At 35.5% G+C, this 16,098-nt stretch overlaps 1 pseudogene; it reads right to left on the reverse strand.

Annotated features, from left to right (window-relative positions):
• The window catches only part of LOC128873013 (titin-like), a 145,364-nt pseudogene that overhangs the window by 116,247 nt on the left and 13,019 nt on the right, over positions 1–16,098 (reverse strand).

The following is a 16,098-nucleotide window of genomic DNA, read 5'->3' on the forward strand; positions in this document are numbered from 1 at the left end:
TGAGAGGTCTCAAATTTGCATTGTCGAGACAAAAATAGGACAATACGGAACCCTTGCAGTTCCGTGTACGTATACAGTGATGTGGAGCTGTGTGAGTGCGTACGAGCGCATACAAGGCACGGGAGTCCACTCCCTTAAATCGTTCATAATAGTCAAATATTTTCAAAATGGAACATTTGTGAGAAAAATGGTTTAAAGAAATATTTTAGAATTTCAAAAATTCTATTGAACGATCGTGTCCGTTTGACCTTCAAAGGACTGGCTAAAGTCACGTCGAGGCCAACATGATTTTTTTAATGGAACACCTCATTTTTTATCATGCACTGTGAAAGCTGGGTAGAGACCTTTTCAAAACACTAGTTTCAAACATTTTTTTTATTCGGGATAGATGGCACTGTAATCGGAACTCAGGAAGTTCCTTGTGTGGTCCGTAAAGGGTCGCACACAAAATAAACATGAATAGCTATATGAATTAATCGAGCAAGAACAACCTTACTCGCGAACTTGCGAAGCGAGCAAGCAACAAGGACCCCACTCGCGAGCTCGCGAAGCGAGCGATCAACAATGAGCAGCTAGTTTCTTCTTATTCTATGCAGCATCCTACTATTTTAATTTTCTACTGCTTTCTATTCCACCATTTTTAAATTTAATGATCTTTGTTGTTTCACAGTTTTACAATTTTATGTTTCCATAATTATACAAATATAGGTTTATTGTGATTAAATCCAAAACGGTTGAAAGGTGTTGGAAGGTTTGCAGTGTAAAACGATAAACACCGTTAAGGTGAATAAAAATATATAATTTATTTAATAAATTGAACACTGTGAAACTCTCTGTCACACGAACCACATGCTACGCGCCAATCCCCGTTAGCTCTACGCACCCTCGATCAGCCACACTCAAACAAACGAACAACGCGGGAAACATTCAGACGTTCTAACCCGCGAATGCTTGAATCTTATGCCGGAGTTATCATTAGGTTTATCAAAAGGTGAGAATTGATTGACAACTGAATTTGTTATAAATGGTTTTGTTACGTAGACAGCAATACTCACTAGCTTCTACAGGGCGTCCATCCTTGAGCCACTCGACTCTCAAATCGGGATCGCCGACTGGTTCCAGACGTGCTTCGAAATGAGCGAAACCGCCTTCTCGTATGCTGTTCTGATCCTTGATAGGAGATTTGAATTCCGGTCGGCTGGTCGGTTCAGGCTGCTCCTGTACATACTTCTGGTGCATGGCCTGTTGATAGGCTTCCAATTCCTCGGCAGCCTCGATGTACCTCTGTTGCTCGGGGATTCCCAGTTCAGAAGTAACATTTGTGCGCGCTATAACGAAAAAGTTATACATAATTAACATATTTGTCGGCATTTTTAAGAAAACGAACATAATTTTCTGACATCTATATTACCCTGAGCTCTTACCTCAAAGTAAAAGCAAATTAATATACTTCAGTTTATCTACATCAGAGCTACTATTATTAACGATTTTAATGACTATTATACTGTGGATTTTATGCACTTATGATACAAGTTATCATAATAAATATATGAGAAACACAACCAAAACGTATGTGCACTTATGTAAAACAAAATAACATTATTATTAATTATAGAATATATTCAACATGAATTAAATATATTGTTTGTATGTTTTCCATATTACTGTTCACCAAAAATACATGAAGTCGAGTGATTATGTACAGAGATAGTTACCAAAGACACGGAGAGTTGCGGAGCTGACGGCCTCTCCCAAGCGGTTCACAGCTCTGACAGTATAAGAACCGGCATCTTCAGCTCGTAGATGCAAAATATTGAGCGAGACGTATCCGAAGTTGAAGATGGTTGTGATTCTTGAGCCTGGAAGATTATTGTTATTAAATAAAACCATACTCAATCTACGTCTGGGTATAACTTAATAAAAGGTTTAGTTTCCTTTGCATAGATTTCCGTTACTAGTTACAGAATTTTCAGAATATAGACCAAAAATAGTCTTCATTTCTAGATAAAAGAAGAAACAATGAACAAATAAATAAGAATTTCGTATAAATTTCAATTTGTATAATATACGAGCATACTCTAAATGATATTGTCATTTTTAATAAAAAAAATCAAATTTCTAGTACAGTAAAAATATTTTTGCATTCTATAAATAAAGAATACTCGTACACTACACGCATAAGCTAATGGAATACATACATCCACTGAAATAAAATTTAAACGAATACTAATTTGTACGTCTCTAATGCTGTAACTCTTTAATGTAAATGAAAAGTGTAGACTATCCAAGGAAATACTTACAACAGGCCCAGCCTATAAATGAAAATACTTACAAAATGTATAGACTACTGAGAAGGATACTCACAAAAGACATAGATTACAGAGGAAGACACTTACAAGAGGTATAGACTAAAGAAGAAGATACTTACTAGCTGTGATTGGCCTACCATCCTTGTACCACTCCACTTTCATCGTGGGATCGCTAACAGGGGTCAGTTGCGCCTCGAAGTGCGCATTCCGACCTTCCTGCAGCTCTCCTAGATCCTGGAGCGGACGGATGAAGGCCGGCCGCTGTGGAGAGATCTCCTCCACACTCTCCTGCCTTTGGTACTTGCTGTAATCCTCGAGCTGTTGAATGTACTGAAGGCTGTCGGGGTGTTGGCTAGCCTGTTCGATTGTTGCGCGTGCTGAAACAGTAATTCATTTTGAATAATACCCGCTAATTAGAAACATCAATTTATTAGGACACTTCGAGTTATATCATCCCATAAGTTTGTTCCGCGATGAATTTATACTACATATGTTTCCTCGCACGTAGAAGATAAACGAAGTCTCTCGGTTCAGAGGTGTCTCGGGTTTTAAATATTGTTTAAGTAAACTTACGTGTCACGCTGAGGGTAGCTCGAGATTCGGCAACTCCAGTCGAACTCACGACGCGGCACAAGTACTCGCCGCTGTCCTGAAGAACGATGCTGATAAGGTCGAGTGAGATGAAGCCAAATCGGAAAATGGAAGTCGCTCGAGAACCTGTGATCACGATGCCAGTAAGAAATTTTACAATAAATTCATCCTCTATTGTGTCAATTTTATCTTATTTTTTAGAAAAGAAATTGTATAGCTTGGTTATTTATGTAGGATGTAAACAAGATATGGGACTATTTATCAGGAAGGATCTTTTATGAGAAAAGGAATAGAAAAATCCTTTGCTATTTTGCAATCTGAATCTTCGTTGCTCTCTTTTTCTGTGTAATTCTGGTTAGGTATTTTATGCTATAAAGGGTTGAGAAATTCACGAAAATTAATTTTCTTGATGAAGAAGAATTAATTTGATTGATGAAGAGTTTTCTTATGATTCAACCTAAATTGTAGAATTTGTGCATGGTACTCACTCGCATCGAGAGCTCTTCCATTGACGTACCACTCTACCCTCATGGTGGGATCGCCCACCGGTTCGATTCTGGCCTCGAAGTGAATTCGTCCACCCTCGATCTGATGAACGTCCCTCAGTGGTATAATGAAACGTGGCGGTGGATAAATTCTGTCCTCCTCGGGTGGAGGCAAATATGGCTTGGCACGTTCTACGTGTCGCAAGTAAATCACTTCGGGGCCAGGCGCAGGTCTGCGAACATTCTCAATATTATCTCCATTCTATACGGATCAAATTATTTAATTCAAAACTTAATGAGAGCCCTACCGTCGTCCTTTCTCCAGTTTGCAATACAATAATATATTATCAAGTTAATATTCAGAAAAAATTTATTTATCTACTAAAGATAGGCAAAATTTTTTACTTAGATAAAAATATTCGAATGAAAAATCTATAATAAAAATTTTTAATTCGTTACATTTATCTGTAAATTTGACCTAACTGAGATTGTTAATAGCTTCGTCTTATGAAAAATGTAGGAAAATGAATAAAATTTAAGAAACGTGTATATCAATGCCTAAATGAATAAATTGATTGATTGCATGAAGTAAATTATTTGAATTGTATTTGACTTTTATTGACCTTGAATGATCTTTAATAAATAATTGTAAGTGCCCTAAAATTTTATTACAAGGTTACCAAGGAAATATTTACTCATCTCTTTTCCATAGTCATCAGACTATGTTTCCCTATAAATCTGTCGAAATTAATCTCATAACAAGTCACGCAAAATAGTCTTGTCTTAAATGCCGGTAGGTATGCAGGTAGTGACAAATAGCGATGTCTAATACAGTGGAAACTATGATGCATATAAGAGAGTAATGCAATAACGTCAACAACGTCTTCATACACGTTTAACAATACATTGATTATCGAAAAAAATATACATGTCGAATTGAGTAACCTCCTCCTTTTCGAAGTCAGTTAAACAAATATTTGAAATCGACTTATGTTTAATAATCATCAAGTGTGGCAGTTGTTCGAACAAAAGAAAGTTTGATTCCATATGAAAGAGACTGCTTACTCAGGTTCGATGACTTTCGTCGGTCGGGGTAAATTCAGGCGTCTTGGTTCAGGGGCTGCTCCTTTCGGTGTCTCCACGAAGAGCCGTGCTCGGGTGGCCGTGGAGCCGGCTACGTTCTGCGCAGTGCATTGGTACCAGGCAGCATCCGACATTTTTGCGCAGGGTATGTCCAGAGTCGAAGCTCCGTTACCGTCCGTCATTATACGCACTTCCGGTCCAGGTGTTATTGGCACGCCGTCCTTATTTAGGTAAGACAGTAATTAGTAATGTCTTAGAAGACGATACAATTTTTATTCAAAATGCAGTCTAGAGAAAAATTCTACAAATCAATATTTTGATATATGTAAGTGAATAATAAATAAAGTATAAAGACGTTATCTAAACCGCAGCTACCTGTCATGTTTGGCGAGTGTACACCCTCGTTCATAAATATGTAGACACTTACTACCTTCAATGAATAATTAATATTCACCGTAAATTATCACTGTACAATGTTTGTTGCTAAATTCTATATTAGATGTGTATTTAACAACATTTAATAATATTAAAAGTTTTGAGTGCCATATTCAATTTTATAGTGAATCTATAAGGATCGTTTAGATGGAAAAGTTCAGAAAGAATGTTCAATATATTTACGTCATTTATGGCGAAATATTACAAAATAAATGAGACAATATTACTTTGGATACAATAAATATATTTATTGTTTTTTATCATTAATAATATGATTTAAAAAACGAACTATTAATAAAATATATTCCTTAATATTATATAAACATATCAAAACATAAATGATATAATTGATATTAATAGATTTGTAAATTTGATTAGACATTTACTTCTATTAAGGAAGCATCCACATACTTCTGAGTAGGGGTGTATATATTCATTTGCATATTTTATAACATTAAAATACTCCTATCAGCTTAGTTTAATTGTAATCACCTGTATTTTCATTTAAAGTAAACAAAAACGGTTATAATTAGAAAACAGAATCCTAAAGTTCCTTTCTAAAGACCCTTTATAATCACTTATCACTATTTAGTACCAGCCAATACCTATTCATCCCTTCTCTTTCATTCTAACTAATTTCTTGTACACTTGAACATAACACTTGGAAGAATACTCTAATATTTGAAAATTCTTTCTGCTGGTTTACCTTCTGCCAGGTGATACGGGGTACAGGGGTGCCAACGGCGCGCGCCATGAATACAACCGGTTCTCCTTCCTTCACGTTTGTCGTGGTGAAACGTTCCACGAATTTCGGCGCTACTACTTGTTCCTTCTCGATGACGTTCAGGTTACACTGGAACGACGTTTCGCCAGCTTTGTTTCTCGCGACGCAGGTCACGACGCCAGCGTCCGCGCGGCTCACATTGGTAATCATCAGAGAGTTGTTCCCGGACTCGTTGACGAGGATCTTGTGGGTCAAGTCGTTGGCCACTTGCTGACCGTTGATGTACCATGTCACTTCAGGATACGGACGGCCGGTTACACGACAATCAAACCTAAATAAAACATTTGCACAGGTACAAATATTTATATGCATTCATTCAATGGCAGATATTAAAGGCATTGGTGCTAACACTGATTATTAGACTGTTTATGTAAATTCATATTTTTATGGGTTTAGATGGTAAATTGAAATTTCAAGAGAAGTATGTGTTATTTTTTAAAGAGTGCAATATGCATTTTATTGTTGATTTTTTTACGTGTGTTTCCACTCGGCTGCATACTTATATACAGGGTGTCTACGTATAAGTCCGGGCATACGCAGGGTGTCAATTCTACAACAAATTTCCAACAAAAAATTGCTCTTAGACATTTTCTTTGTGTCGCCTTATTCTCGAGTATTCTCACTTTTAATATTTTTTATGCGTTTGCAACTTGACACTCTTTAAACGGTCATAACTTCACCAAATTACAGTACAAACTTAAAAGTAAGAATACCATTCGAAAGAGCGTTAAATTTTTCAACTCCCTGATGCCCAACCAAAATTTATCACGTAGATTTAACAAGTGAAAAATTAGGTTAAACATTACATTGTGAAAATTTCAAAAAATTGGACTTTTTCTGTATTCGTGTTTCGTTTTCAAAGACATAGTTGTTTGGCGGGCACTCTTCTGGAAAAACTTCCTCGAAGTCTCAGCTTTTCAAGAGCATTGCCAAAAAAAATTGTACAGTGATATTTTCGGAAGAAATTTACGTTTACATGCAGAAAAGCGTGGGTTTTTAGCTGAAAATCGATATTTTTCAACGAAAATCGACTTGTCACTTTAAAATTAATTTGACATCGGGTTTGATGTGTTTTTTAGTGACACTCCCGGGCCTCCCCAATTAGGAAAAAAAAAACGATTTTTTGACACCTCAAGCCTCTCCCAGCCGTGCGTAGAGCCTGAGTGCGAGGTGAATAATAATTGTTTTTGAACATGTATTGATAGATTTTTTGTTATTAGACACTATTTAACCATATTAACCTCGGTGTACCGATAAATGATATGGAGATTGGGACACGATCGATTTCACACAGCAAAAAATCGATGTTTTCGACGCAGGAGAACCGATAAGTTTTGATTTAGAAGACAGGCATTATGAACGCTTTTCTGGATTCAAACGTCATTTTCTCCCTAAAATACCACCGTACAATTATTTTGACAATACCGTTCAAAAACTGAGACTTCGAGGAAGTTTTTCCTGAAGAGTGCCGGGCAAACAACTATGTCTTTGAAACCGAAAAATGAATACAGAAAAAGTCAAATTTTTAAAAATTTTCACAATGTAAAGTTTGGCCTAATTCTTTACTTGTTAAATCTAAGTAATAAATTTTGGTTTGAGATCGGGGAAATGGGAAATTTAACGCTCTTTCGAGTGGTATACTTAGTTTTAAGTTTGCAGTGTAATTTGGTGGAATTATGGCCGTTTAAAGAGTGCCAAGTCGAAAACACAGAAAAAATATTAAAAGTGAAAATTCTCGAGAATGAGGCGACACAAAGAGTCTAAGAGTAATTTTTTGTTGGAAATTTGTTATATGTAGAATTGACACCCTGCGTATGTCCGAACTTATACGTAGACACCTTGTATATATTTTTATCTTGACATAAATGTATAAGTTATCGGTGGATATGTTTGCGAATAATTGTTAATTTGATCCATAATCATAAGTCTGATGAAATTAGTTGGCAAAGAGATATCAAATAATAAATTTGCCCGCTGTTAAAAGCGACATATTAAATATTGTTAGCTGGTTTATTACATTATTTGTAGTTCTAAGGATGACGAGTATGATTTACCTGGTCATTTTTCCTTCGGTAGCTTCACGATCGGTGCAGGTGCGTACGAAATTCGGTGGGAGAACCTTGCCAGAGTCTGACTCGCCGGTCGATTCTACTTGCTGAGTCTTGACTGCCTCCTTCTGGTAGGTTTGGTAAGCCTGGTCTACTTGATCGCCGCTGGATTCGATCGCCAGGTACGCCGAGCTAACGGTGCAACCCTGAGGATTCTCCGACAGCAAGGTGTAATGGCCGCTGTCTTCTGGTAAAGCCGTCCTGATCCTCATGCTTGCTTGCTGGTTCGAATAGCTCATCTCCACGCGTTGCGACTCACGGATCCTTTGGCCGTTTTTGAACCAAGTTAACTTGAAATTGAAAGAAAATTTACGGTCAAAATGCATCCAACATTTTTTGCACCACTCTCTGTTGAGGGTACGACGAGAATATACGGGTTTCGTATGACAAAGGAACGAGATTGACTTTTACAATAACTTTAATTTCGTCTAGAATAATACACGTGTCGGTTTCGAGATTTAGAATCGTACTGACCGTTTAAAATGACCGACAAACACGGCGATTCGAGCGATAACGGGCAGAGCCATAAAAAAAAGGACGATGCAGACGACGCGAATAAATACATACACAAATTAAATACATACAGTCAGTGTAGTAAGTATTCGTGTATGAACAAATTGGAAATAAAAATTTATATATTTGTTTTATTAATAAATTTTAGGGGAAGAAATAATTAACCAACATTCCTACATACTTTTAGAGCAGATTTTGCGTAAATTAAAGTTTACTACTTTTAATATATACCTCTTATTTCTTTTCTTATTAGTTTTATTTTAAATTGGTTGCTATACGAATACTTCTTACACTGACTGTATGTTTACTAGACAGATCCGTTTCCGTTACCGTTCGAATATTTGTTTTCGTGCAAAGAAACGGAGAGGTAAGAGATGAGTGTCGAGGTAATCGGCCGTGGCATACGGTAATTTAAACGGGGCATTTAAATTTAGATATTTCCGAAGCAATCTCAAACATTCCAATTCAATTATTAAGCCTTTAACCTATCACAACGTGTGAGGTTCGTGGTACAGAATTTGAGTCGAACATGAAAAACACGAGTCAGACGCGTCATATGAAAGAGCGCAAGGAATTTTATACCTGATTATGGCGTTGACCATCCTACAGTAAATCGTAGGTCAATTGGTTAAAGTAATTTTGATTATGAGGAACATAGTTGGTATGATGTTAAACTTGTTTATGTCGCGCAGGAAAATCTAATCATCTTGGCACATTTCGATTATTTTGTAGGTTGTTCATTATATCAAGAAAATGTATGGATTATAGTTCTATCTTAGTTCTCAAGAAACAATTTTGTGGACAGAATATAGGCTTTATTGAGAGATTCAGTCGTTCGCTGTATCGATATTTTGTATCGTTCTTTAGAAATGTTTTCTAGAATCACCATGTGTTTCGATCATTATAATATAGTTAAACGAACATTCTCTATATTAATCCGTTTCATAATTTTTTTCATTAACTTTATAATATAAGATAAACTGTCACCTATGTCTAGTAAAGAATTGAACTTCAATTTTTGTTACACACTTCACTAAATTATTAAATGTTTAGTAAAATTCGAGCACAATATTTCTATCTATAAAGGGATTTTTGTCTCGATTTATTTTACATAATTTTACTTTAATATTTAACCCTTTGCACTCGAGAGGTGACTTTCAGCTACCTTTAGGTTTGACGCAGTAAATCTACCAACTTAAGCTTAGCATTTGTGGCAATAGAATGCTAAGAAAGCATCTCGAGTTGTTAGAAGATACCAGAAAGAAAGTACAAAGGGTTAATAAGTATATAAATCATTTTATTTCATATGAAAACAAACAAGATTTACGAAATAACTCTAAAAAATAGTCTGGAGTGCAATCACCTAATTATGTTCAATACTCTGCACTTATATTCCTCCTCTGTTAACTGCAGACATTTTGCTTCTTAATGAAAACAGTAACTTTGGGAATCAATTTGATCGAGACACGTGTAAAGAAATCGACTGTTCTCAGAGAGCATCGGTGAATAAATAAATGTAAAACGACTACTTACTCTCGGTTTCGGGTTGCCAGATAGTTTAGCTGTGAAAACGGCGTCGGATCCCTCGACGAGTTTCGAGTTTCTGGGCTTCTGCACGATTTGCGGAGGTGCAACCGGTCCCAGGTTACGATCTACCACCGTCGAAATCTGCACGTCCGATTCGCCCACGAAGCGGCGTGTAATCGACTCTCGAAATTCAGTTTCCCGCAGCAGTCTGTATTCGAAGGTGTCGACCTGTAAATCCATCGAATTACTTCGTCGATTTATATAACACTTCAACAAAGCTGAGAAAACTTCGACATCGAAGTTGAGCAATCTGCAGCCTTTTCGAAAATCAAACGTAGCCTTTTGTTTATTTGTCAGTAAATACTAAATTTGAAAAATGTTGCTGAACTTTTGTTGTAAAAAATATAAAGAATATTCTATTTGTAGACATTTTTGATCTCCTACATGTTATAAAAAATGTATTGCATTTGAATTAATGTTAGAAAGTTCTCCAACTCCAAAGTGAATTGAAGAGTACTTTCACGAAGAAATTGACAAATATGAAACCTTGAAATCTTCGATGCTGGTTGAGGATCCATTCATGTAACTTCGTTTGTCAATCGTTTGTTGATAGCTGCGCTGCTGGAAGCTTTGAGTTCCGGTTTGGCTCTTTTGTTCGGTCGATTGGAAAGTCTGCGCGTATTCCTTCCTGTAACCACCTGTCTGCTGCTGCGGAGGTCCGAATCCTTCTGGCTGAATGTAAACCGAGCAGATTGCTTCACCTGAGCACAGAAAATGTCATCAGTTTAAATTCATCTTACATGTAGCATGTTACATCTCTTTTAAAGGTTCATAAGTGATCTTTTAATTGTATCTTTAAAGATATGTGGTAATTATTTCTTAAATTATTCCTTAAAGGCAAATAGTAATCATTCGCTGAATTATGCCTTAAGTCAAATAGCAAATATACCTTAAATTGTAACCTAAAGAGAAATGATTTTTTTGTAAATGATCTTTCTGTTATTTCTTTATATTTTATAAAATCGTACAGTCATTTTCAAATAGAATATTCCAAAGTAGAGAAGATTATTTTCAAAGTAGATACTTTCATGTCCAATATATAAAAGTAGACGAGAATATTTTCTGTGAATCTTACCATACTGATTTTTGGCACTACACGTATATTCGCCCTCATCTCCAGGGCCAATCTGATTGATCTGAAGAGTAACTGCTCCGGTTTTCTCGTCGTACGACATCCGAATTTTCCATGACTCCAGTAACGGTGCACCTTTGTGCGTCCAAGAAACGGTGGGTTTCGGGTTTCCTCTGACACGTCCTTCGAAAATTGCGTTTCCACCCTGCGCGAATCTGGCATTCTTGAAAATCTGTTCGAAGACCGGCGGCGATGGATCGCCAGGTCTGCCAGTAAAACTGTGCAAAAATTACCAATTTTCAAAACCAATGATCTATTTAAAAACAGCGATCTTTAAATAATTTTTCAATCCAAATACGAAAACAAACGTATATGTATAACTCGTGATTACGTCTGTATAGAGCTAAATCTATAATTATGATATGCATATTAATATCGATATTCTGTATATTCATTATATTCGTAACATTAAATGTATTTATTTATAATATTAATATTTCTTCTGTATAGAATTAAATTTATAATTATTGATGTGTGACATTTTTACGTTAGGACTACTTAAGAACGTTACTAAGGATTTAACACTCGATTAATTGAAAACTGTGTTAAGAATTTATCGAACCGAAGGCAAATATTTTTTTAAGTAAGTTGTATATTGAAATCAGAATACTCACGCTGGTACCGTGGGCGTTGACTGCATTACGATCTCCCCTTGAACTGCAATAAGAAAAAAACAGTATATTACTTCAATATTCCAACGATAGTCGATACATAAATCAATAAATAAGAAGAATGAATATTTTTGAGCACCATTAGTCAACGAATCTATCCAAAAGAAACTTTAAGAAAAGAACTCTAGGATTAGAGGAAATATGTCTGCCCATAATGTTTCGCCTAATACGCATTCATAGAAGTTTTTTTCTACTCCACAGAATATTTTGTTAAATAAAATTAATACTTTGAAGAGGGTTGAAACATGTACTTCAATTTACACAAATGACGTAATTTCATTTATTTGTGTGAGCAATTTTCACACAAGTATTTATTATTCAATATGCTCCTCTTCCGATGTAACCATAAAGTTATACAATACCATAAATATTAATAAAATTACAATGATATTATTAATTTCTGTAGACAAATCAAAGTAATGTAATTCAATGATATCGTTGTAATTCTATAGATTCATAAAGTTTTCTTTTTTTTTCAGAATAAAAAACAGTCTTTGGCTATATCTCACCGATGTTTCAATTATTTATCCTTCCATACAACACCTTTTATTATATTTATCGTCTTTATTCAAACAAAACCTGCGACATTATAAATGTAAAGTAAATATGTACACCGTGCCTATGTGCACAATAAAAGCACTTAGTAATAATTTCATTCTCGTTTGGACGTCATTCGAATGAAAGAAAAATTCGCGTTTGTGCTTTCGCCTGATTCTTTCCAAGCTCGTTACTTTTATTTCTGGACACGCGTCCATCCTCGAGCTGCATTTCCTCTCATTCCTCTTAACTGGACTAGAACGAATCGAGGAAACGAACCGTTGACGCCGTTTGTTTCTCTGTCGTCGTCACGCGCCACGGCGACCACGCTTATTTGTACAAGCTTATCTACCCCTGGACGCGGAGCAATTAAGTCAATTCGCTAATTAAACACGGAGGCGTCGTGTAAAGTACTGATGATCCATGGGTTTTTTTTTATGTTGATTTTGATACCCGCATTTTTGCAATTATTCATTCCGTGATTACACACACGCTTTATACTTTCGTGGCATTAGAAGATAAAACAGAATTTTGAAGCTCGAATTAAAAGAGAAATAAATAAAGAATATTTTTTCATTCATTTATAATTAATTATCTATATCGCAACGGAGTCAAATATTTTTAATTCACAATATATTTAAAGAAAACTAAAACAATTTCAAATCTGGAGTTGATACAAATATAAATATGCAAAATTATGCCCACTTTAAACATTTAGTGTCATTTTTAGTTAAAAGGTGATCTCTCAATTGTTTCAAATTAATGAGGGTAAATGTTTCACAATATTCATCAGATGCGTTAATTCTCCATGCAAGACATTAGTATCAGTACCATCAGTCCAAGTATTCATGAAACTGGTGACTCAGTTGTCATATTCTCTTAGAGACGTTTAATTCTGCCAGCAGCTAATACAGTACTTCGAATAAATATGTTATCCTACGAATTAATTCTACTTACAATTCTCAATACCCTGGCCAAAAAAAATAATTCGTAAATATCGTAAGATAACACGTTCAAGCCGATATCGAAATGAGCAGCCGACAGTTTGAACACCTTTTATAAATAAATGCCCCTTTCACAAGCTACTACTATTTATAAGAAAGATCTACTGCATCTGTTCCTTATTACGAGCTCTGCCAGCCAATTAATTCGTAACTGGAACACCCGTAAAAACATACGCGTCCACAAGTCCTTGTTACAATTTTGATTTTTACAAATTTATTTCACTAGACAATTGTCGCTGAAATTGTAAAAAATTTCAAATGTTAAACGTTCTATATTTCTTAAATAAATTCGAAACCAGCAAAATGATGACTTAACCCTCCAACCTAATTTTACATGAAAAATATTATACTTCAATTTCAACAAAATATCTGACAGCAAATCTAATCGTGATAGATTAGGCGTGGGAATGACCCATAAGTCAAAGGCGAGTGAATCATCAACACCTTCTCCGCTTTATTATTTTCATTTGGACACGAAAATAAAGGACCTGTCTGTATTGAGTAATCCTAGTCGTTGGTTTTTTTGGAGATCGCGTCAACGAGTCTCATCTTGAAAAATTTCCAACTAGTGTCCTCCAAATTACGAGAAATTAATTGTCAGGAGCAGCAGGGGAGCGCAGTAAAAATAAACTTCCGATGGCAATCTTGGTACACTCTGCTAAAACCACTTTCGTTATCACGGTTAAGCGGCTAAGTGGATTCTAGAAGCAATGACTCTATCGCTCAGAAATCCCAAGTGCGTTCACACGCGATGCACCAACTATGTCAGTGTTTCCCAAAACATTTTTAGTCTTGAAATATATTTAATATCGTAATATGAACGTTTTCTAAAGTGGACTTTAGGATTTTATTACGCCTGTAGTTGTGGTGGACACTTCAATATTATCGTTCAGGGTTAATTGTAATTACGTGTACTTTTATATCTAATTTCAAACTGATCACTCACTCTTCTAATTTAGAATACATTTTAAAAATAATTCTTGGGATCTATTTGAACACTTATCAGTCATTATTCTCTTTCCAAGGATTTATTCAGAAGAGACTCGAAATTACTCAAATTTATAATCCATATAATAAATGAATGTGTCTTGGGGAATATTTTAAGAATATCACATGAAAAACTTGTTTGAATTCATAGTAAATACAACATCTAGTAAAGAAACTTCAATTAATGATTGTCCAAGTAGATGTATATTAATAACCCACGAATAAAGGAATATAAAAAGTAACAACATACATATATAGCAATAACAACACGAAAGTAGCGCACTACATAAGCTCACCAGTTTATATATAAAGAAAGAACAATGTTTGACCATGTAATAAATTTTCAACTTTAACTTTAGGACGTCCAAAAATCTCAAATCGCGTGGGAGTTTCCGCCCGTCGGTTCAAATTGAGTGTCCCACGAATTCTTCAGTGTCATTGTGATCGATTAGCTCGTAATCTGTATTCATCCGTTTACCTACACATGGAAGGTTAATAATAATACTGCAGATTATTCAAATCTTTTCTATCCCAGATACTTCTTACCGATGCTTAATCACGCTCATTCGCTTGGAATTAATTAATGACGGAACGTAGGCTTCAAGATTGAACGAAGGTATCTAATATTAGTCTCCAGATGGAATTATGAATGACCAATATACGTGGCGGGTTCAACGTCTGCGAGTGGAAAACGTATGATAATAAGCTAACGGCGAGGAAAATGTAGGCTTACCGAGAAATATATGTATACGGAAGTATTTTACATTTCGATAACAGCTGTTGGATTGAGAAGGCTCGAGACGTAAAACACTTACATGGACAGGATATTTTGGTACTACAGATATATACCTAACTGGTTAGCGAGTGAAAGTATCTTAACAAACAGACTTAATTCATGATTATAGAGACCCTTTTGTTCTGTACGTTCTGAAGCTCGATGTTGTTCGTTGAGACTGCTCCTTTCATCTCATTAATTGTTGATTGTTTTAATATTGATCTTGTTCAGAATATAATTAGCAGACTGTAAATGTTTATGCATTTGTGAAAAGGATCATGTGAGGAGATATAGGGTAAGGTACACAAATGCAAAATGTATAAAATATGAATTATTATGTACGTATTGTACTGCTTGGAATATAAGACAAGCTTTCTGTTAAGTTTCAATTTTTTTGCTATATTCGTGAAGATATGAATATACATGAACATTGCGAAAAAAGGATATTTCCTTAAAGTTTCGTGTTCAATCTAGCAGGAAAACCTGTGATGTAAACGATAATGACTTTGACAATTTGAAATTTGTTTTAATATAAATATTTTGGTAGAAATATTTTAGAGATGTCAACAGATTTCAACCCCTATAACAATCTCAGTTTCTCTATGCCAACTCAACCCTTTTGTAATTACATTCCTAACTTATTAACCCTTTGCAGACGGATACTGGCAAATCACCTAATTTAATTCACAGTTGCAAGGGTATCATGGAGCCGCGCACGTACGCCTGTCCTAAAGAATCAAGAAGAAGAGAGTCGAGGTATTATTGTGCTATTTGTTCGTCTAAGCCGATCTTGCACATAGGTGACTGTTTCGAATGATATCACACAATGCACAAATATAAAACGGTTATATAAACACAACCAAGTTTGTTTTGTAGTTTGTTTATAATTTTGTTGCACTTTATGAAAATGTCTTTCCGTATTAAACGAAGCTTTAGCTTTTAACTACTGTGTATATGTTTTTTTGCTGCGTGCTGCAATACCTCTCGTCCACCGCGACGCACGCTCGTCGAGTGGCTCCGACCGCAAAGGGTTAAACTATCAGAAAATTCGGTTTTTGTTAACCGGTCAAATTAGGGAAGCCCCTTAAAATAATTAA

The sequence above is a fragment of the Hylaeus volcanicus genome, chromosome 2 (assembly GCF_026283585.1).
Source record: "Hylaeus volcanicus isolate JK05 chromosome 2, UHH_iyHylVolc1.0_haploid, whole genome shotgun sequence".
Lineage (NCBI taxonomy): Eukaryota > Metazoa > Arthropoda > Insecta > Hymenoptera > Colletidae > Hylaeus > Hylaeus volcanicus.